Source organism: Syngnathus floridae, chromosome 10 (genome assembly GCF_059516105.1).
Source record: "Syngnathus floridae isolate MCC-2025c chromosome 10, RoL_Sflo_1.0, whole genome shotgun sequence".
Taxonomy (NCBI): Eukaryota; Metazoa; Chordata; class Actinopteri; order Syngnathiformes; family Syngnathidae; genus Syngnathus; species Syngnathus floridae.
Genome location: NC_142422.1, coordinates 10,582,894 through 10,605,000, shown reverse-complemented (window position 1 = coordinate 10,605,000; position 22,107 = coordinate 10,582,894). Strand labels below are relative to the sequence as shown.

The window sequence follows — 22,107 nt, the reverse complement described above, 5'->3', positions numbered from 1 at the left end:
GGGGGACCAAGCACATTTTTTGTAATCGCGTAAAAGCGGAGAATATCCATTCTTTGCACAAAAATAGCATGTCATTTAATAAATGTTTATGGAGAGAAGATGAGGTGAGTAAATTATTATACATGTAAAATAATGCTATGCATATTCAGGATGGTTGTTTTGGCAGAAGCTGAATGGTTATCACGGTGATTTGTCTGTGTTCCTTATGTAAAATAAACAATAAATCCAGGTTCTCCTGTAAAACTACTGTCCTGGGGTTTCCGTCAGTCCTCAAATGCACCAGAGCATCACTGCGTAAAATATGAAGTTACAATTATTTAACTCATATTACAATTTTTACAATGACAAAAAAACCCACTGACTTTTATGACGCTGAAAATTTTGAATAATCAAAAGCCTAGACAGAAAACCCACCAAAAATCATGCACACCAAATTACACCTTTCACGGAACTGCTTACTTTGAACCCTTCCATTTAGTTCCCAGTGACAAGTCAGAACCCTAACCCCTAACCACTTCCAATGAGCAAATCCCATTTGATCAAATTATGGTTATGTTGCAAATGCAATTAATCTTCCAGTCCTGCAAAACAAAGAAATTTCCATCTGGTTCTTACCAACTTGCCTCATAAAACAGGTGATGACCTAACATCTCTGGTAGCATTAGTCACAAAACAACATCTGAAAAACTGAAACTAAATCACGTCACTGTTGGTGATGTCATTGCAGTGCCGAGCTGAGCAGCTTCATCTTTCAAATGTGCTATGACTTATATTGTGTAAAGACCGAGGGCGGCTTGAAACATGATTTGAATGCTTTATGTAGAGTCAGCAGATGCTGAAAGCTATTGATGTCAATTGAAAAAACAAAAAACAAAACAACACTGCAAGACAGCCAAAAATAACAAAACAAATGTAGAATAAATCAGCACAAACACACGACATTATTGTTTCACTGCAACACCAAAGTAAAAAGTTATCAACAACCCTTTAAACTAACACACACACACACACACGTTCAAACACACAATGTATTCAGGCCCATCTCGTTGTGCTCTGTATTCCATAAATGACATTTATTAAAAAAGATACATAAATATTAGGACAATGAGTAATTACATTTACAGCAATTGTAAATGGAAGATGATATGGAGTTGGTCTCCCCCCCGCAGCTATAATAGCTTCTGGTAATACTTTCAACGAGATATACAGTAGGAGTGTGAGTTTTTGTCCAATCACTCAGAAGACCATTTGAATGCTCAGACCTTGCTCACAATTTTTCTTCTCTGTCTGACGGGCCTGGGGTCGGGCTATGGCTCTGTAACAGGAAATCATTTTCCACACCAAACCCCTCTAAAAATAAACAAATAAATATTTTTTTTATGTGGGTTTAATCACAGGAGTTAACCTCCCTGTCATTAAATACAGTATATCTTATGATTATATATACAAAAGTTGCAAACAAACACATTTGTATGACATAACAACTGCGCAGCTGCAGCAGAAGTCAGACAACAAACAAAGAAGACATAGTTAATGAAATGTCCTTTGATTCTGTTTCTGGATTAAAACTTGATGGCGGCTCTTCATGCATAGCGATTTTCTATCCCACAACATTTGACAGAGCCAGTCATTCCCGTTTCCACTCCGATGAAAGAAGAGAAGGAAACACCTCCGGGAAGCAGAGTGGATTTCTCAGCGTTATCAACAGTAACAACAATTCATGTCTGGGTCCTTTCATCCAATTTCTACACAGCTTTATCCTGTCCCAGGTCCTGTTCAACCTACTGCAGTTGACTTGGGGGTGAGAAGCGGGTTACACAGAATTTGATCATGAATGGTGCATTGAATGGCAATTGACGGCCATGTGATACGTTACCATCAACAAAAATAAACTATTATTTGAAGTTGACCTTAAATGCTCTGTGTAGCAATGATGACGCGACATCTGTACGCTTATGAATAATCCTTTGAGCAATTCTGCCATCACTCCAACCCCCACCTCCACAAAATACATCTGTCATCATCATCATTTTTATTATTATTTTTTTTACTTACAACAGATGTAGCTATATAAAAAGGTGCTAATTTGGTCTACATTCGTGCTGAAATAGAATATACAGACAAATCACTTTGATTCCTAGGAGACCTTCTTTGATTCATGATTGCAACAATAGAATCGAGCCCGCTGTCACTCTAAATGATACATTATCCTCGATTAGCTACATCACACACGGGCGAACATGCGAACAAACATGAGCCGGAAAGCTCTTCACATGTACAGAGCAGGAGTGTGAGGCGACAAGTTTATACCCGGAGGAATTGCAGGTACTAGAAAGTATGACAGGAGGTTAACTGCACTGTGATCAAACCCACTTAGATCTCAGGCTGACTGGGTGCTGCAGCTGAGTCGTGTGTGTTCACAAACATGGAATTTTTAGGTCATCCCAGTGTGAGGAGGGGATTGGCACAAGTACACCATACGTCTTCAAAAGCCAAGCGTGTCATATCCAATAACGATCCAGACAACTATCCGACACACACGCAGAGCAAAAGCTTCCGTGCAGTGTGTACATTTGGTAAAATCTATTGCACACGGAACGATGCATAATTACCAGTATGATAACTATGTTAGTTTCTAGAACTAAAAACTGTAGAAAACATAACAAAGGACCGGTGCTACAACACAAAATGAACCTCAAAAAGGCTTAAATTAAGAACACAATCAGTATACATTCGCTGACAGGCCAAAACACAAAGAACATTTTCAGAGTCTAAAGCAGCCACCAGCGACTTTTTGGAAATAAGCTACTTCTTGGGTACCGGTTAAGACGAAGGGCAACCAGTTTGACGCGCACTTCTAAAACAACAAATTTGCTCAAATGATTTGGGGGTAAATCATCTCATTGTTATTGTTCCCACTAGCGTGATGGCTATGTTGTTGTTCTAACTCACTATTTTAAGCTTTCCAAGATAATTACAGGCATATAAATTATTGTACCTTAGGTACAATGGCGATCTAATTTCTTATGAAATATTATATTTCGCCAGGTTCCTAGAAAGTTGCAAACACTTGCCAATGGTTAATTTTTTTCTTGTCGCAAAGAAATGTTTTCTTTGCGACAAGAAAAACTGTTGACAACTATTAAAACTGTTGGCGAATATCTGGCAAACGTCTTTGCGACCTTGAACGAACCCTGATGAAAAATCTACATTCACGCCTTGCGCAAACCTTTGCTAATCATCGCAGCTTTCTGATATTCTCTGTCTTATCTCCTTTGGCTTGGCAAGAGTCAAAATACTAGACATTTAAATATTTAAATCAACACCTCTGTGAAACTGACATACTCTCTGATTATACCAAGTTAAATAATCTTTGAATGCAGGACTTTTAATTTGTTGTACTTTATGCTTTAGAATTGATGAAGTTGTCTTGGCATCGGCTTAAAAATGATGACAGACAGATTTAACAAGAAATGTATAGAAAGAAAAAGCTAAATTGTGCCCTACGTGTACGTTCACACAGGGTTGCGATGCAAAGCTCCCATCCCAACCAAAGAACCACAATTTATTATCTGAAGCAGGAGGCAATAGGCCTGCCCCCAAAGTTGACATTGGGACAGAGAGAACCGCGCCTGGCGTCTTGCAGCGGGCCACTGCAGTGAAAGTGAGCTCCAGTAAGGGAGCCTGCACGCAGCCTCAGTGAGCCTCAGCCTGCGCCCGGCTGGGAGGAGGCGTCACCGACTGGCCGCGTTACGCCGCCTCCATCACAATTCCAAGTGGCTAAACAACAGGGGACTCCTAAAGTTGCACTCAGACCCCTGGACGGATGCAGCGACGGGGGAGTCAAGCCGAACGCTATCTCCCCGCTTGAGGTGTGACAGCGGCGCGGGGAAATGCTCTCCCGCTTCCCAAACGTTCCCCTCCTTCTCGCCAGCGACGTAACAACATGTCGGCAGAGGACGGCCATGTTTTGCTGGTTATGTCGACACACGGAGGAGGAGGAAAAGTCGACCAGACATTTCTAGTTCCCCGACTTTCTGTCTGGCTTCCTTCCTTCTGTCGACTCGGCGACGGCGTTTCAGAGTAGAACTCGAACATAGGTGGGGGGGCACCCAAAATGTCCCAAAACTTGATGGGCACATTTAGCGCGCAGGTGGAGAAAAGCAGGCAAGCAAAGTTCACGTAGGGAGACAAGTTGAATATTTAGACGCAGACGCTGAGCTGTTTAGAAGACGCGCAAAAGATGAGAAGGAGAGAATGGTTCCACAGACGAATACATCCACTTTTGACTTGCAGGACTTCAGCGCTAAATGAAAACTAGGATTATTTCTTACCTGTCCACTGTTCTGTCGCGATGCCTGGGTTTCGTGCTTTACAATCCCAAAGCGATTGATTGCGCGAAAGCTGTCCAAAACACTGTAGCTCCAGTAGCTAGGCAGACAACAGGCAACAGCAGAGAGAAAAATTGGCGATCACAAGGAGGATCTACGCCAAAAGCCACATGATCGCCGACGTCAGAGTACGTATTTGCATGCCGCACAGGGGCACCGGTATCCGTCCATAGCCGCTGCGTTCTGCTGTGGCCGTGGAAAGTTCACAGGAGGGCGGTAGAAAGTGGACCAACTCTCCTGCCAGGGTAACAGAAGATGTACCGACGCATCCTTGAAGCATGACGACCGGTGTTTAGGTGAATGAAGTCCGTGTTGTTACTGTACTGATGACTGCACTCGTCTGTTCCGACCTCATTTCATATGAAATCATCTAGGGGCGTGGCTTTCAGAACCAAGCACCGCCCCTTCCACGTCCTTTATCGAGAGGGGTCTGCATACGTCATGAAATACAAGTTGACAACCCTTTCTGGGTACGCCTCTTTTTAGATGTTCGCCCCTTTCATACCACGCCCCCGTCTTGCGGTCTGCAGGCAGATGTTGCCTTTCTCCCCCTTCTGTGCGTGCGTGACATTCGCTCACAAATCCTTGGTGCCTGAAAACCTATCCCGCAGCAGTGACCTCCTCTGGATTTATTTTGGAACGGTCATGCTGGCATAATTGCTGCTGTCAGAGCATTTTGTGTTGATGTTTATGTTGTTGTTTATGTGGTGTATATCATTTGCATTTTTGGAATTCTCTAAGCCAAGAGACCCTCTCCCCAAAAAAGAGAACTTATTAAAACTCAAATGATGGTGTTGTGATTGTTGTTGACCTATTGCACCTTGGGGTTGTTTTGGTCTTTTATATAGTAAAGACACTGTTCTTTTTTTTAAATCGTTCATTCCTTCCTGTCTTGGGTGTGGATATGTACATGTACCGGCGTTATATATTAATAACACCCCCCAAAAAAGTAACTATTCTGTTACAGTGCCTTTCCACATGAGGAGGAAGAGAAGAAGTGGTGACCCCAATTTGCTATTCATCAACTACATGGAGTAAAAAGCTTAGTTTTTAAATCTGGAGTTAACGACATTTACACTTTGAGCTGACATCACTTCAGTTGGCTTTTTATTCAATTTGCCTGCAGCATAACAGCTAAGTGTCGTTTCACCATGTTTGCTTTGAATTCTGTCTTCACTCATTGACCAGAGCGTACAGACCTCAGAGCCCTACTGAATTTATATTGAGTCAGCATTTCTTTAAAGTACTGTAAGGAGGTTCTGAATTTGATTGTAGTTCACAACAGTCATAGCTGTTGTTTCAGCAGAGCAGAGAGAATATAGGCCTATGTTTATAACCTGAAGTGTATTTTACTAAGTTGAAATAAGTCTGAAAGCTGTAGGAGTGGTAAAATGCATAATACTGCTTCTAAGAGTAAATACATCACAACATTCAGTCAATTCAACAGACATGCTGTCCAGTATTGGCTTCTACTAGTACACATATAGTATATTATATATATATATATATAATTTCATCTCATATCTTGACTTAGAGCATATTTAAATTTGAATTAATTACAATAATGAGATGTAAAACTATTTCCCTATCAGGATAAAAAAAAGAAGAAAAAAGAAATTTGAATAATCTGCAATGGAAGTTAAAGGTCACTAGATGGTGCTAAAATATTGCTGCAGGATTTATTCCTATGCAGTTTGCCGAATAATCAGAAGAAGCTTTGGTAGCGGAATGATTCCGTGCCGATACAATAGTTGTTCTTAATAAAATGAACTTTATTTAAGAAAAGGTGAGAATTGATTTACTGGGAGTTCCGCATTGAAAGCACTACTACTGTTGTTTTAATAGAGCAAATCATAAGAGCTTGTAGAAAGTTGGTCTTCAAATTTTATTCATAAATATGACTACAGCGTGCATCGAAAACCTCTGAATCTATGAAAAAATAAATCATTATTAAGTACTGTATTGTAATTTTTCTTATCTTTATTAGATGTTTAAAGTCATCATCAGCTTAGGGGATTGGTGTCATGCACAATCACAAATGATTGGGGTGGAAGGCACTCTCCAATTGCCTCCTTCTTAGGACAGATCTGGCATCTCCCTGGCCAAATTTACACCATTTGCTTGTCTGCAGTTCCTAAATTTAACAACAGTAGGCCTAATTCACATTTGGATTTCCCGAACTCAAGCAAATCAATTTTATTTTCACGAATTCAAGGAGGATCAGAGAAGCCGCTTCGACTGGTGGTGAATCAAGTCGGCTGTGTTCACACCCACAACGGTGCATACTGCCCTTTTTTTAACGGTGCCATCTTGCATGCCTCTGTGAACATACCCAAACCTTGTCTGACCCGCCTCTTTGCATATCTATGCCGCTCACTGCAACAGACTTGCAGTAATTGAGAAGTATTCGTTTTAACTAATGAGTTGTGGAGTTATACTGGTTTACGTGCAATGCTGAGCTTTATGCCTTAAGGAAAGACATCTCGTGATACCATCCAGTATCTGATCAGCTCAATGGACAGCTCAATGGTTGTTTTAAGTTGACGACAGAGGAACTAGAAATTAATGTAAAAATAATACTGTGGTATCCAATTCTGCATCTATGATACACAATGATATATTAGAATCTAAACATTTGAAAGGCGGAATACTAAGACAATTTTATTTAGGGGAGTGTAAGCAGCTGCCTGGTGCAACTTTTCAGATTTTCTTAAAAAATGTTCTTCCGAAACTTACTTATTGTTGAGGTAACTATGCAGAAATAAAACTCAAATGACCTGCTTTGCAAAATGGTCTGTCATACTCTTATAAGAATAACACGGGTTACTATTTAATTTTATTACAGTTTTTTTAATTGGTTGTTGAAGCATGGTGATTTAGGGAGACTGAACACGTGTGTAATGTATGTGCTTCCCCAGTGAGTTGTTTTGGCTCATGCAGTCAGCAGAGTGTTGGACAGTAGTCAAGAAACTGTTTGATAAAGATAAATTCACAGACAACATATTCCGCTGGGATTAAAGAAACACCCCACACAAAATCAAACCAACTGGCCTTCCCACGTTCAGATTCAAACATGGCACAGCGAAAGCGGAGGAGGGGAAATAAGGTCACGGATGGTAAGCAAAGGAGGGAAAAACAGATAAAGTGATGCAAGAAAAGATGATTAATGGATAATTATTTTAAATATTTAGAACAGTGTAAAGTATGATGGTGTTTAGTGCCATGGCATCCTTCAAATGGATTAAAATTCAATGTCAGCCTCTTTTTGCTCTAGTTCTTTTGAGTTTTGTGACATGGGACATTTTTCATTTTTTTTTATTTGAAGTAACATCCTTCCCATGCTACACTGCTAGGGGGCAGTGTTACTTCGATAATGCCCAGAAAGGGCACGCAGTTGGATGGAGTTAAGTTGATTTTATTGCATGTCAGGAGGGCAGTCGCTAAATAAAGTCGTATGGAGTTGAAATAAAAGGCGAGTTCCTATTCAACACTTAATCACAGACAGTAAGCACCACCCTGACAGCTTTGTATGCTTTAAAATATATTCTAATTCATACAACAAACCCAATATTCTTTTGAATTGCATATTCTTGTGCTCTGTTTTGTGCACCTAAAAAGTGTCAAAAGCTAGCTGCAATATTTATAACGACCTATACTACATAATTTTGAGGTATTTTGGAACATGCAGACAAAGTTTCATCAAATCTGACCGACAGAAGAAAATTATACACCACTGTACAACGTGTCTCTTTTAATTTTGAATGGGCGGAGACGCAGGGGAGTTGTCCACTAGTATAAGAAACAAATATTTTGCGAGTCCAATGGCTGAGTCTGAGTCAACCAAAAAAACGTGTCAAGTCCTGGCTCGATTCTGTAAACACCAGAGGTGGACAATTTACCAAATTTTGCAAGGCCGTCATTTGTTTTTTATTCACCAAGTCCATCATCGTCAGTCTATCCTTATGCTTCATCCATCCATTTTCTGGACTGCTCATCCTCACAAGGGTCATGGGCATGTTGGAGCCTATGCCAGCTTTGGGCAGTAGGCGGGGGACACCCTGAACTCATTGCCAGCCAATTGCAGGGTACACAGAGATGATCAATCATCAGGACTCACAACTATGGGCAATTTAGAGTGCTCAATCAACCTAGCATTTTTGGAATGTAGAAGCAAATCGGAGAACCCAGAGGAGAACATGCCGGGGCCAGAATCGAACCCATAACCTCTAAATTGTGAGGCAACGTGCTAACCAGCACGTCACCGTGCCACCTCATATTATATTAATCCGAGATATTTTAAAAGCACTTCCATCAATCGTCATTCCGCCCCTCCCCCAAAAGCTTGAGTCGGTAATCAAAACCGGAAAATACATGTTGGTAGTGCAGAGTACGAACAAACAACCTCACAGAATACTCTGTAACCGTCAATCATTCCCCAATGAGGCTGCCAAATTCACAAGCAGCTGTGTGCTTATTGACAGTCCCGGATTACAAGAATAAAGCAGCTGTTGTTGCTGTGTCATCCTTGTTTCTTCGGAAATGATGAAATTGGTTCTTTTTCCTTGCAAACTGCCCCTTGAAAAACGGAACCGTATTTATCGTCCCATATTGAGTTGAACAGGGCCGCACTTTGTCCTTTAGTACTGAGCGAGTCAAAAATAGTCTGTAAAATATCGATGGAATTAATGAACAGCGGTGCCCTCGATATGACACCTTACGCTGGGAACGGTCCAAGGATCTCCCCTTCCTCTGTGACCAATGAGCTAACAGCATATTCATACACGAGTATGATGATACAGAATCTGCTCTCGTTACAATTAATAGCAACAAAGCAGCATTGATGACAGCGACATATGTTTGAACAGCAAAATGACCCCTTGTGACTTTTTTTGGTCATTTAAAAACTGCATCTTATTCAACTCATGTTTAATTTGTTAAAAATTGTTTCACCCACCAAAATAAATTGTAAATAAAACCCAAATCAAGCCTGTAAGGCAATGAAGGCATCAAGGTCATCCCTGTTGATGAGGTGTCCCTTATTTATTTTTTAGGGGGTTGACAACCTTAATAATGCTTGCACAAGCAAGTGAAGGGAAATCAACCTTGCGCAAGGCACACCACGCCACAGTTCATTTTGCATCCTGAGTGAACAAAGCATAACAGGATGGACATGTCTGACTTGACCCAAACAGAGACGTTAACGCGGAACAGGAAATGGGTTTCCGTCCATCCCAGGGACTTTACAGATCCCCAGCGATTTTTATCTTTTTTAAAAAAAAAAAAAAAGTGTTTTGTTTGGATACTCTCTTCTTTCATTTTGTGGTTTCTTTATTACTAATTACTAATAGCTTAGCAAGCATTAAAGAAAGAACTGGGAAACTATAACACATCTTGATTTATATAGCGCTTTCACAACAGCTGTAGCTGTACAAAGCGCAATACAGACCATATAACAGAATAACAATATATCAACAGAACACATAACATTAAACATTGGCAATAAGACAATCATAACTATTCCGACATACATGCGCCTTGTTGTTTGAAGCTGTTACGTGTAGATGAAAGAAAGAATCAAAGTTTCCTCTCACTGCATGATGTCACCCATATCCTACAAGCTACAAGTGAAAAGTAAACAATCTGCTGTAGCGACTATTTAATAAATGGAGAGACCGAGAGAGAATTGTTCGCTTCTCCTTTTCCATTTAGATCCGATTCAATTCTGCGAGGCTTCCCTCCAACATGATCTGAGGGTAAATTAAAAAAAAAGAAAAAAAAAAAAAAAGTACCGTAAATTTCGGGCTATAAGCCGCACCGGACTATAAGCCGTACCAGCTAATATTTGTGATTTTTTTAGTTTTATATTTATATAAGCCGCCCTGGACTCTAAGCCGCATGCGCGCACAAGTTATTTACAAAGGTAAGGTTTTTAATGTTTAATTACCATTTGTAAGAGAATATACACAAAGATGATTGTCAGGAAAGAGATGATTGTTTAGGGACGCATAACATTTATTAACATAACAGCACAACAGCGGTCCACAGTTTTTTTATGAGTGTATAAGTGTATTAGTCATGAGAAAAATCATGGAAAAAAACATATATAAGCTGCAGGGTTCAAAACTGGGGAAAAAAGTAGCGGCTTATAGTCCGAAATTTACGGTACATAGTACATCCCAATTTCCTCCTGAGAATCCCAGCTACACTTTAGCACAAATAGAACGAGTCTGAGCCATTATCGCAGCTTTGATTAGTGTATTGATAACAATAACAGCATATTTTAATAGATTTTCATCTGTTCTATTCTTACTTTCTACAGAGCATTGATTTGCCTCATTCTTTCTGTAAAAAAATACAAGAGCCCTCCGGCTGAGAGTGTTGCGTGTAAAGGAAAAGTAATTGGTGAAAAATGGCTTAATGAGCCTTTTGGCTAATGGTGTCCTTTTACAGCCAAGTGAGTCAAACCCAGCAAAGTCGAGAATGGGGGCACTGCTGTGACCGCAGTCTGAGCTGGTCAACTTGAATTCAACTCACCTGGAAAGCAGGATTTTTTCCAGCTTGATTCACTCACATTTACTGGTTTAATTGAAAGACTGACCCGTGGTCACAGACATGGGTTAAACGGCTTTCTCAAATAATAGGGCAAGAAGTGGAATGAATGGAGGTGTGGTCATTGAAGGGGAAAATTTGTTTGAACCCTGAAAACATTGTTTGATGTCTACAGTGTGATGTACTGTGCTACTTGATTTCATGCTGTTTCTTCTCTGTTTTGGAGTAGTTTGGGAAATTTGTTGATGAGGTGACCACTTTGAAATAGGTGTGATAAGAGTATCTCTGTTTTTCAAACAGCTGCCAAAGTGTTGTTGTTATGACTATTTTTTTTTTTAATCGTGATCTTAGGCAGAACTGATGTAATGATCAGGACAATCTCTCACAGTTGATAGAGTGTGGATTTTAATCTGTGCTGAATGAGTTTTCTCCAGACACTTATTCTTGCATTCCAAAATATACATGTAAAGTTAATTAGTCTCCATATATGTCATTGTTTTACAATTATTTTAATTTTTAAAACAAATGCTGGAATGGACCAGTTGATGATGTCTGACATATCTTCTGTCATTGCACCACTTAAAAAGTAACTCTGTGGAACCACCATGATCTTGGAATGTTCTCAAAACTGTCAGGTATGACTGCAACACAATTATTGTCTATAATTAATGACATGTTTCCAACCCCCTGTCTTGTTTTGCACCTCTTTCATCAGTTATGCCCTTCTCCGAACACTAACAGTTGTGCTATTGTCCTCGCTTCTGGTCTTTTGTTCTTATTCTTAGAATCTCATATACAAATGCAAATACAAATGGTGCAAGAATATTCCTGAAATATGATCTCTCATAAATCTCCCAAGGCTGCAGAGTCATGCTTATCCCCAGTCACCCCCCCCCATTAGTTGTGATACCGAAACATAGTAAAGCAGCATATGACAAACTCTGAAAGTGTGTGTGTCTGTGTTGCAGCTAAAGGAAGTGAAGTGGCATTCTGGCTTCCTTTCCTCGCCGGGGGACCCTTTTTAATGTGTCAGTTGGCTAGATTCTTTCCCGTCGCTAACAAGAAACGAAAACCCTGGGACATCTGCATCAGCTTTGAGTGTTAACCACAATTTGGCACCCTCTCATACTGTGTAGGTGGGAACATTTCATGCCGTCCATTGGTCTTTTCAAAAAGCTAAAACATAACAATCTTCTAAACGTTTGGTATTGTGTTATTGTACATGTATTTATGAATTATTATGGAATAAACCAAGCTTATTGCTGCATTTCTAAAATCTGAAGTTAATGATTCTAAATGATTAAAACATTCGATTTTGAGAATCTAAATCATCTAAATGTATCATCAGACAGTTAACAGTCACTACAATTTTAAGAGGTCCGGACGTGACTTGCATTTTACAGTATGCATCATCACACATGACTCACCACAGCTTCACATCCCACCGAGGACCAAGGAACTGTTGGATTTGGTTCAGGGACTGTTCATCTTCCTTTTTGACACCGGTGAACTCTAACTTCCTCCGCAGATGGTCTGTCTGAAATAAAAGATAAGATTGTCACAAATTCTATGACCACACAAATACACAAGCATAGTGTCACCCATGAAATCCAATACAGTTTACTTTTGTACCATGACTAAAAGAGAGAGAATCGTGCCATTATCTAGAAATCAAACCCGCAGTATATACAGTAACAGAGAATTATACAATGTGTCTTGAATGTATCCTGTTTGTTTTCCAAAGTCATCACCTTATCACAGTTTTTTTTTTTTTTTTTTGGGGGGGGGGGGGATAGAGTGATCACACTCATAAATAGTCTAAAAACATATATTAGAATTATATAAATCCATCCCAGATGCTTCTGGGAACATTCTTTATAAGAAATTACCACAAGCCAGAGGATAAACTTAATGAAGACCCAATAAAAGTTTGAACAAATGCCTACAAAACTAATGGCACTCCCATTACTTGCTCGAATCAAATAGCATAATTTTGAAACAAAGTTACTGACTCAGGAGAAATGGGAAAAAAACCCGCATCCTAGCTCTGATAGAATGTTCGTGAATATACAGTACGGTCGCAAAATAATTGGATACCCGGAAACAATTTCATAAAGTAATGCATGCCAAAAGTACAGTGTGTAACCTTGTGATTGATTAATGTTCAGCCATTTTAAAAACCCAACTAGTCTGGTAATCTTTAATTTTGTTACATGGCTCAAGCATCACAGTATTGGACGCTGACATGTCTCTCTGCCATCTTTTTACTATGGAACCCCAAAGAGGACAAAAATAGCAAATTTGCTGCATCAATGACTACAGCCTGTGTAACAAATACAATGCACTTTGTCACTAAAGGGAAAATTAGAAGACATTGTGGTAGGCTTGCAACATTGTTGTCTGTGTGGCACGTGCTTCAAAATTAACACGCATTAAATTTATATCATTGCATTCTATTAGTCCACCACTAGATGTCACTAAATAATACACACTGTCCGTTAAGTGAATATGAGGATAGAGAATAGTCGTAATACTACACCCAGAATTGATCTTGTTAATTCATCCAGCAGTCACGTCACTCAATCAATAAACACCAATGAAGCCATTCACTTCTGCATTAACCGAAAAACATTTAATTTACAAAAGATGAGAGACACCCAATAGGGGAGTTTGGACAGATAATAAAATAGATTTATGCCATTACAAGACAGCATTTAATAATGCAGAGAAGATTTACAAGGGTTTAATATGTAGATAATCTGTTTCATTACCCGTTATCTTTGTCCCTCACGTTATTTCCTATAGTCCTGAGTATAAATTGCATTGATATAGTATTCAATTGACCAACTTACAGGCTACATGAATTCAATTCACTTTCCAATCTTTGCCAGTGTGCAAGGTTGTCTGTCTTTATTGTATCTTTGACTGGTGACAAGGATGGAGTCCAATTTAAGGCCAGGCTCTGGCTCCTCATGTCCCTGAATTGGAAACGTTGACGGAACAATGGAAAACATTCAACCCATACATTGACAAGCTCGATTGATTTAATTGAACAATTTTCTCAAACTTAAGTGGCCCACATTGGAACCACATGGTGTTCCAAAGTCACCTGACATGTTTCAATAGGGTGGCACGATTAATGCATGTGCACGGTTTGAATATGGGTTTCCTTTCTGTGCATACGTTTGCAAGTCCTCCCCCTGCTTCCATGGCTTTTCTCCAGGGACTCTGGCTTCCTCCCACTTTCCAAAACATGCTTCTTAGGTTGATTGAAGACTCTATATCAGGGGTCCCTGAAAAACCCCCAATGCAGCCCAGCCTCACCCCAGACTTGACCTCCAGTGGCCCCTGGTAGTAAATTGAGTTTGAGACCCCTGCTCTATATAATATATAATTATATAGTGAATAATTGTCATTCCAGGGTATAAGCCTTTGTCAACTCATTAGCGGTATAGAAAATAGATAGATTGATGGATTTTCAACAGGTCACACCCAATAATTGTCTGCTAGTTAGTCAATAGACACTTAATAGAATGTATAATGATGAGGAGTGATTCTAATTTGTTACAAATTTAGGCCAGATAAGACAAAAGAGTCAAAAACAGACGGTACAATGTTCGCCACAACTTTAAACTGCATTCAGGCTCTTAAATTTCATTGCAATATGTACTCTATGTTCAGTCTTAAATCACTAAGGAGGCTTTGTTCATTTTGTGAGTGTGTGTACTTGCATCTCAAAACAGTCTGCCTTGGTGGTGCCCTGTTAAACTAAAATGCAATGGGAGGATAAGGGTTATCTTACAAATTAAACTCACAAATTTGCACGTGCACGCACACACACACTTGGTTCTTGCTCTTGAACAAAGACAGCCTCATTGCAAAAGCTACTTGGGGTAATTGTGTCAGTTGCATAGTGTAGGAAGCCACGCATGTAAGGGGGGAGCTGGAAGAAAGAACATTAGAAGAAAAAGGAGATAAAGAGGAAGCCGGGGCTAGAGGGGGCTGCTTGCTAATTGGTGCCAAATGCGCTGCAGAGGGAGGGAAGTGGTTTGCTATGATGCCTGGACCTTAATTCTCTCATACACAATCCTCCCTCCGCCTGACGCTTCAATAGACTGATAGAATGATATTGTAGGCTACTTATATTGTGCTCAATTGCTTCCTCTTCAAGTGTCATGTCTGCAGCAGCAAAACTCACTCTCTGCCAAAGTTGAAATTAATTTAATAAACATGATAAACATGCTTCACGTTTTATTGGGTTGACCACCTGGTGGCAGTAGAGCAAAGTTCTGTCATTTCAAAGTTATTGACTCAGCGTTTTTGCTGCAACTTTGACATATTTAGATTGAGGTGAAGAAAATCATCAGTTATTGTCAACATGACGCGTATATGAGAGATACAGATTCAAAACAAGAAATAGGATTGGACTGAAAATTGTACTAAAGACACTAATGTAAGGTCTATAAATACAAGTAGTGACAAAGTGATTATTCGAAAAAAGATGTTTTCAGACAACCATTGCTGCATTGTCACCTTCTTACATCAACTTTGCTGACAATGTACCTGGTAATATTTTCAACCATTCCAGATCATGCATATTAAAAAATGCTGATAATGAAATGTTCTACCTAAAGAGAGGAAGGACTGTGGCTCAAATGTTCAAATGAGGTAAATAAATAAATAAATAAATAAATAAATAAATAAATAAATAAATAAATGTTTGAATGTTCAATATTTCTATCTTAACAGGTCTTAAAATTCAGTTCGTATTAAAAAACCCTGTCATTAAGTTTAAATAAAGCATTAGGGTAAATTGCCTTATGTGTATCTCAGTTAATGTGTTTTCACATCTTTCTGATAAAATTCTGCTACAATTCAACCCGCCCCTAACATCAGCATGGTTGGAATGCGAGAAATCCTGTTGATCCAATTAGGTGCTGGCCTGCCATGTCACAGCCTGTCAGGACAGGGGGGCACCATGGGGCTGGCAGAGCCAACCCAGAGGTCATACACTAATTGGCCACTAAGCTTTTAGTTCTAGCCGACTGCAGTGGTGTGATGAGAAACAACAAGAATCGCGGCTTATGGGCACAAAGTCAAATAACACTACAGACACACTTCCTGCAGAACATTCGAAGTGTACACACACTGTAGTAAGCCATGCGGGCGATTCCCGTCAAACATGCAGACAGTCGTCAAGTTGTTGAGGCTCGACTGGATGATTAAGGATTACTTAACAGAGTGCAGAGACGGATTTAAAGCCATCAAAATCCATTTAAACACCCCACGGTGACTGAACAATATATGACAATGTTGCATTAGCTGTGGCAAAGCATATTTAGCATTGATTAACATTTGGTAGCAGTGACATGTGACTGATGAGGCATTGACTCCCCATGCGTCAGATATAAAAATATGAACCAAAATAGAAAATGATCCTACTGTGTTAGAAAAACAACCAAGAACAGTATTTTAAGCATTGTTTTTATAACCTTTTTTGGTGTGGAGGGCAGCTGTTTTGGTCTTCTTTTACTTTCAGGTATTTCCTGTGACGATCTCCTATCAGTGACAGTGTGCATAATGTTCCACTGACACACAAGTTCTTTTAAGCATCTGAGGATGAACCAGCTGCAAACTTTGCTGGGAAATTTATGAGTCAATACGTTTGTGGCTGCAGCATGTCTTATACGTTAATCATAAGGGCAAAATTTTACAGTAGCCAAATTTGAAATCCCAAACTCACAGGGCCGAATTCACTAAAGGATTGTGTCTCTTTTCCGTGGAGCTAACGGATTATTGAGCAAACATATAGTGAAATGCATCACAAAATACGCCTCGGTGTGTCAGTGGGTTTTGCGTAAATTTGAACGAGGTAATTGGCTGAGAAATTAACCACCTCTTGAGTCTTAGTGAGAAAAATGCAACTCAGCAGAAGCCTCTTGGATGAGAAGCTCTACCAGACCAATGCGAGGGAACATTCCGACATATAAGACCCGTCCATCCATCAGCCGACCTGCTTATCCTCTTTTGGCGACGTTAAAAACTCTATTAAAAAGAAAACGTTAGTACACTCAAAAAAATCGTTGGTCTTAATTAAAATACATGCATTTGATTGTATTTAACCTATCGTTTTTTTTTAAATGGTATGGCTCTCACGGGAAATTATTTCTTAAAAAATAGACATTCATGGCTCTGTCTGCCAAAAAGGTTCCCGACCCTTGGCATAGTCCATGAAATTGCAGAAGCAGAAATAAAATTGCTGGAGTCCATGCAGAAGATGGAAGCGCGCAAAGTGGATGAGTCATGTTTACCAGGACATCATTGATCACATCTGTGAAATGCTTTCCATTTGTATCCATGTGTGATTTTATCTGATCAAGTTTAATGTGTCACTAAATTGCCATGTGCGCCAACGGTGGCGGTGTAAAAGAAAATGCCCTGGGGTCTGCCCGAACGCCCAGCATGATCTGCTAAATTCCTGAACACGCTTAACTACTTACCTCAGCATGAAAATGAAAGTTTTTGGATTTTACACTGAGCGCACATGTGCCTGTCTATGAAAATACAGCCCAAACTGACCAACATTTGACAACCACAAAAATGAATTGTGATTTTGAATTTTTCTACTTTATTTGACCACATTTAAGATCCAAGGTCACTGGGGGTGCATTCATTTCCCAGAGATCTGTTGTGACAGTGTAAGTTGTTTTGTGGATACAGTTTCATTTAGAACATTTTACAAAGAGCAAAGTAGAGCAAAGTAACTCATAGTTGTTCATAGTTGTTCAGCTCAGTTTCCACAGATGTATTTGGCTCTTGATGATGAAATCACCCCCAACCTTTTCATCCCAATTTTTAATTTGTATTTTGTTACATTAGCTCATTATTGAGAACCCTTTGTTGACCACAGTTTTGTTTTGAAGAATCAATGAATAGACCTCATTGTTTGGGTGGAAACGTTTTATTCACAAATGTACCGTAATTTCCGGACTATAAGCCGCACCAGACTATAAGCCGCACCAGCTAAAATTCAGGGATATTTTAGTTTTTTTCTTACATAAGCCGCACCGGACTATAAGCCGCACGAGCACATGAGTTTTTTTACAAAGAAAGACAGTACACAGAAAGCCGTAAAAATCCATAAATATGCCGCGCCGCCATTTAAGCCTCAGGGTTCAAAGTAACCTTCTGAATAAAATGCATTAAAAGTTCACATTAATTACAACTTGTTTTTGGTAAGCAAAATGTCAGAAGAATTGAATTTAAATCCTGATTGATTGGGTTTTAATACAATGCAGATGGTCCAAACAGCGCCACTGCTTTGTGTAATTTCTGAGTCACATGGCAGAGTAAGAGAAAGGGTTTAGAGCCCTTTGACGCAGGTCACCTAGCGTGCATTCCTACTAAAGCTCATAAAAGTCACAAGCAACACAGGCAGAATAAGCAGCAGCCATAGTAGTGTTTCAAAATAGTATTTTTGTTGTTGTTTTTTTCTTCAAGATACCGCACAACAGTGGTCCACAGCCTTTTTACGAGTGTATAAAAGTGATCAAGTCATCACAAAAATCACGAAAAAAATCTTATATAAGCCGCACCTGACTATAAGCCGCAGGGTTCAAAATTTTGGCAAAAAGTCGCGGCTTATAGTCCGGAAATTACGGTAATCCACCAACGCTACAATGGAGGATCTCACCACTTCAAATAACATGTTAACCCATCCACTGAATCATTGGCTTTCCTTCCTTTGTTTGTGACAAATACACAAATGCTCATCCTTATGTCGCTGATGGCACAGGTGTCAAACTCAAGGGGTGGGGGCCAAATACGGCCCACCATGTCATTTTATGTGGCCCGCAAAGAAACACTTTGCATTGACTTTGTGTCATTACTAAAATTACAAATTGTCTTCATCTTTTAAAAACAGAGATATGGCTAGCATTTTTTATTGCCATTCATCTTTTCATCAGATTTATCTGTTTGCACTGCATGCTAAACACAACCGTGACGCTTCGTGTAAACACGCTTCAAATCACTCTATGTACACAAACTGCAATCATTCTTCAAAGTTTATGTGAACATCACTACTTACAGTATGTCAACTTCAGATGTGCGCTGCAAATATTAAAACAATCGGCTTCGATATTTGAAATTTTATGAGCATAACATTTTTATCGCCGCACTACAGTTTACTGACAAAGACGTCACTGTCCATAAAATGCGAAATATTGCGGCAATCCTTTTAATAATTTCAGAGGTTGTGAAATCTAAGTCTCCCACACACATTTCAACAATACCCAATGTTATTGTGGCAAGTCTCCGGTGGTTTAATGCAAGCACATTTGCACAAAATTCATGAAATGAAAAGCAGCACATATACAAAATCGAGGTGGTCTTTTTCAAATGACTAAGTCGTAGAAATTGCAATCTTTAGACGCTCAAAACGAGCACTTTCTTTTTCAGGAAAGCCAGTTTTGGTGATGGCACGACTACAAAAGTTTTCTTCCCTGAACTGAAAGGGACAACTGTACAATGGCAAACAGGAGAATTTTAGAAACACCAATATCTCCCTTCTCATTAATACAATAACAATAATAAAACAAACTCAATACATGTAATAAAAAAAGCATTTAACTTTCATAAAATTATTCATTTGAATTTAATTCATTATTATTTGAATTTTTAACTATCCTGGTAATGCAATTAACTGATTCTCCTTTGCAATATCAACCCATCAGCAGACATATTTACAAATTAATCTACAATGGTAATGGTTCGAGGAATGTCAGCCCGAATGGTTGGCCCTTGTACATTTTCATTTAACCAAATCTGGCCCCCTTTATAAAACATTTGGACACCTCTGGTGTAGACTGACACATCGCTAACACACCACCACATTTATCATTTTCCTATAAAAGGTTAAACAGCACAGGCACAATTGTGGGCTCAGTGGTAAGACATAGAAGCTCAATGTAAGACAGATGTTTGAGGCTTTTAGAAAGTGCCATTGAGGCAGTTTTTGGTGAAACTTACAAAGTATGATGTATTTCATGCGAAACAGCATGAAATCAATCATGGTCACGACCCAAATGCAATTGCTTCGCATCAGAATAAACTCTAAGAACATTAAAGATCATGTACATCTTATATAAATGTAAAATGTGGACGTTGAATTTGCTTTGTATGTAATGACTGCATTTTTGGTGGTTGTGCTAGTAATGCAGGAAATATGAACTTTGCTGGGGACCTGTTATCAAATATGGCATCGTAAACTTGCTTATCTATACTTAACATCCATGAATGTCTTCTGCTCTCACAAGCCAACAATTTGATTGTTTGCAGAGAAACATTAGGTGTGCATATCGCAAACCTGCACTTCATTATTTTCTACGTAATGTGTTTTGAACTTTTTTGTTTTATCCAGGACGCATTTAGAAAAGCCAAGCCCTACGATTTGAACTTTCATGCAAGCAAGAGCACTTGAGTGCATCATAGTCATGTTGTACACCTAAATCTTAATTTTACGCGGACTTTAGGGTCCAGAATTTGGAAATCAAGCCGTTGTTTTAACATATTACCGTATTTATGAACTACACTAATACATTATCATATCTTTCCAAAAAACTCATGAAATACAAGAAAACCACTATCCACACACACAAAAAATACATTTTGTTTCTTTCTCTCATTTTGTAATGCCGTGATCCAATTCCACACAGTTGCATGTGTCGTGCGGTAATGGTGTTGAAAAGAGCTGGCGCGACGAACTGTATCCGTCGTTGAATTTCCATCAGTCAAACATTTCTTCACCACATGAAATCGGGTAAAAAAAAATTGATACTTTTTTTAATCCATTGATCATCTGACAACTGGACGATTTGAAAGTGCGGTTAGCACACTAGAGAATCTCTTTTCTCGGCAAGAGAGCATGTGTTTGGAAATATTAGCAACAATGGCAGGCATTATTTCTTATGTGGGCATCATACCAACAGGACAGCGATACAGCTTCTGAATGCAAATTAAACTATGAACTTAAATCATCACAGTTTCACTCCTTGGCTTTAGAATGTGTGTTTAGCCACACTTCAGAAGTTTAGTTTGATTACTCGATAGAGATAACTGAGCAATAAAGCAACAAGCCCTCAGAGGCATGGGCAGCGACAACACAGGACTGGTTCCGTACTGGTAAATTGTCTAAGACAACACTGTGTACATAACCCACACGGAGAATGGTGCAAGGAAGAATGTGCGTCAACCCAGTGAGAAAGAAAATGACGAGATGGGTAGGTGGTGGTCTTTGTGAGGGGTGGGGTCATAAACTGGGCGTTAATGAATTAAGAGTTCATGGGTTGGAAAAGTAGACATTTACGACACATTACCTTGAGAGTTCGCCAAATAGGGCAAAGGCTCTTTCGCACTGGGAGCTAGTAGCTGCTCCCAGACAACTTAAACTTAATAGTTATTTATCTGCAATAAAAATGAAGTTAAACATATACAGCTACATTTTAAAGTTCATTAGAAAATGCAGGATCATTTTCAGGCATTTTCTGAAATAGAGTAAAAACCAAGATGGGATGATTAGCTCAGTGACAACTATGATTTAAATTTCCATTGTGTGAAGTAGTACATCCTCATTGTGGTCATTATGTGTAAACATGCTACTTATTTTCTTTCACCATTTTCTGCTCCACCCTTGGAACGTAATCAGCAGATGTTGCAATATCATCCCAGGATTTGGAGACTAGCTCCCTTGTTGCTATGGAGATGCTTGTTTGCTAAACAAGCAAATAGACCAATTGTTTCTTCTTTAAATGTCACACATAAGTGCAACCAAATATTTCACTGAGATAATTCTAATGTTTATCTTCTTCATCAATATTTGTGTCCTATTTCAAGAAGCTGATGCAAAAATGCTTCTAATGTAACCCCTGTGTGTTCTGGGTTGGTTTTCCTAAATAACTGCAGCCAAGTTTGTCTTACAGTGTCTTTATTTGACCTGAATGTACAATGTGCTGTGTTGTGATTTTTTGGCTTTAAAAATTTCTGACAATATTGTAGATATCGTGTGTTGTGAAATTGTTGGATCCTGGGCCACATTTTGTCAAAATATTGAATTGAGTTACGCATATCATCCCACCCCTACTATTGAAAGAGAGCTGCATACATGTCT

The 22,107-nt window shown here is 39.2% G+C and overlaps 1 protein-coding gene across 4 annotated transcripts in view; it reads right to left on the bottom strand.

Annotated features, from left to right (window-relative positions):
- The window catches only part of zhx2a (zinc fingers and homeoboxes 2a), an 83,905-nt gene that overhangs the window by 18,842 nt on the left and 42,956 nt on the right, over positions 1–22,107 (bottom strand). For 2 of the 4 annotated variants that reach the window (XM_088387157.1, XM_088387159.1), the window contains exon 1: positions 4,335–4,732. The gene's annotated coding sequence lies outside the window, so the exon portion shown is untranslated. Of the gene's footprint in view, positions 1–4,334; positions 4,733–12,367; positions 12,478–22,107 lie in introns of those variants that run through there. The other 2 variants (XM_088387158.1, XM_088387161.1) reach the window with 2 other exon arrangements.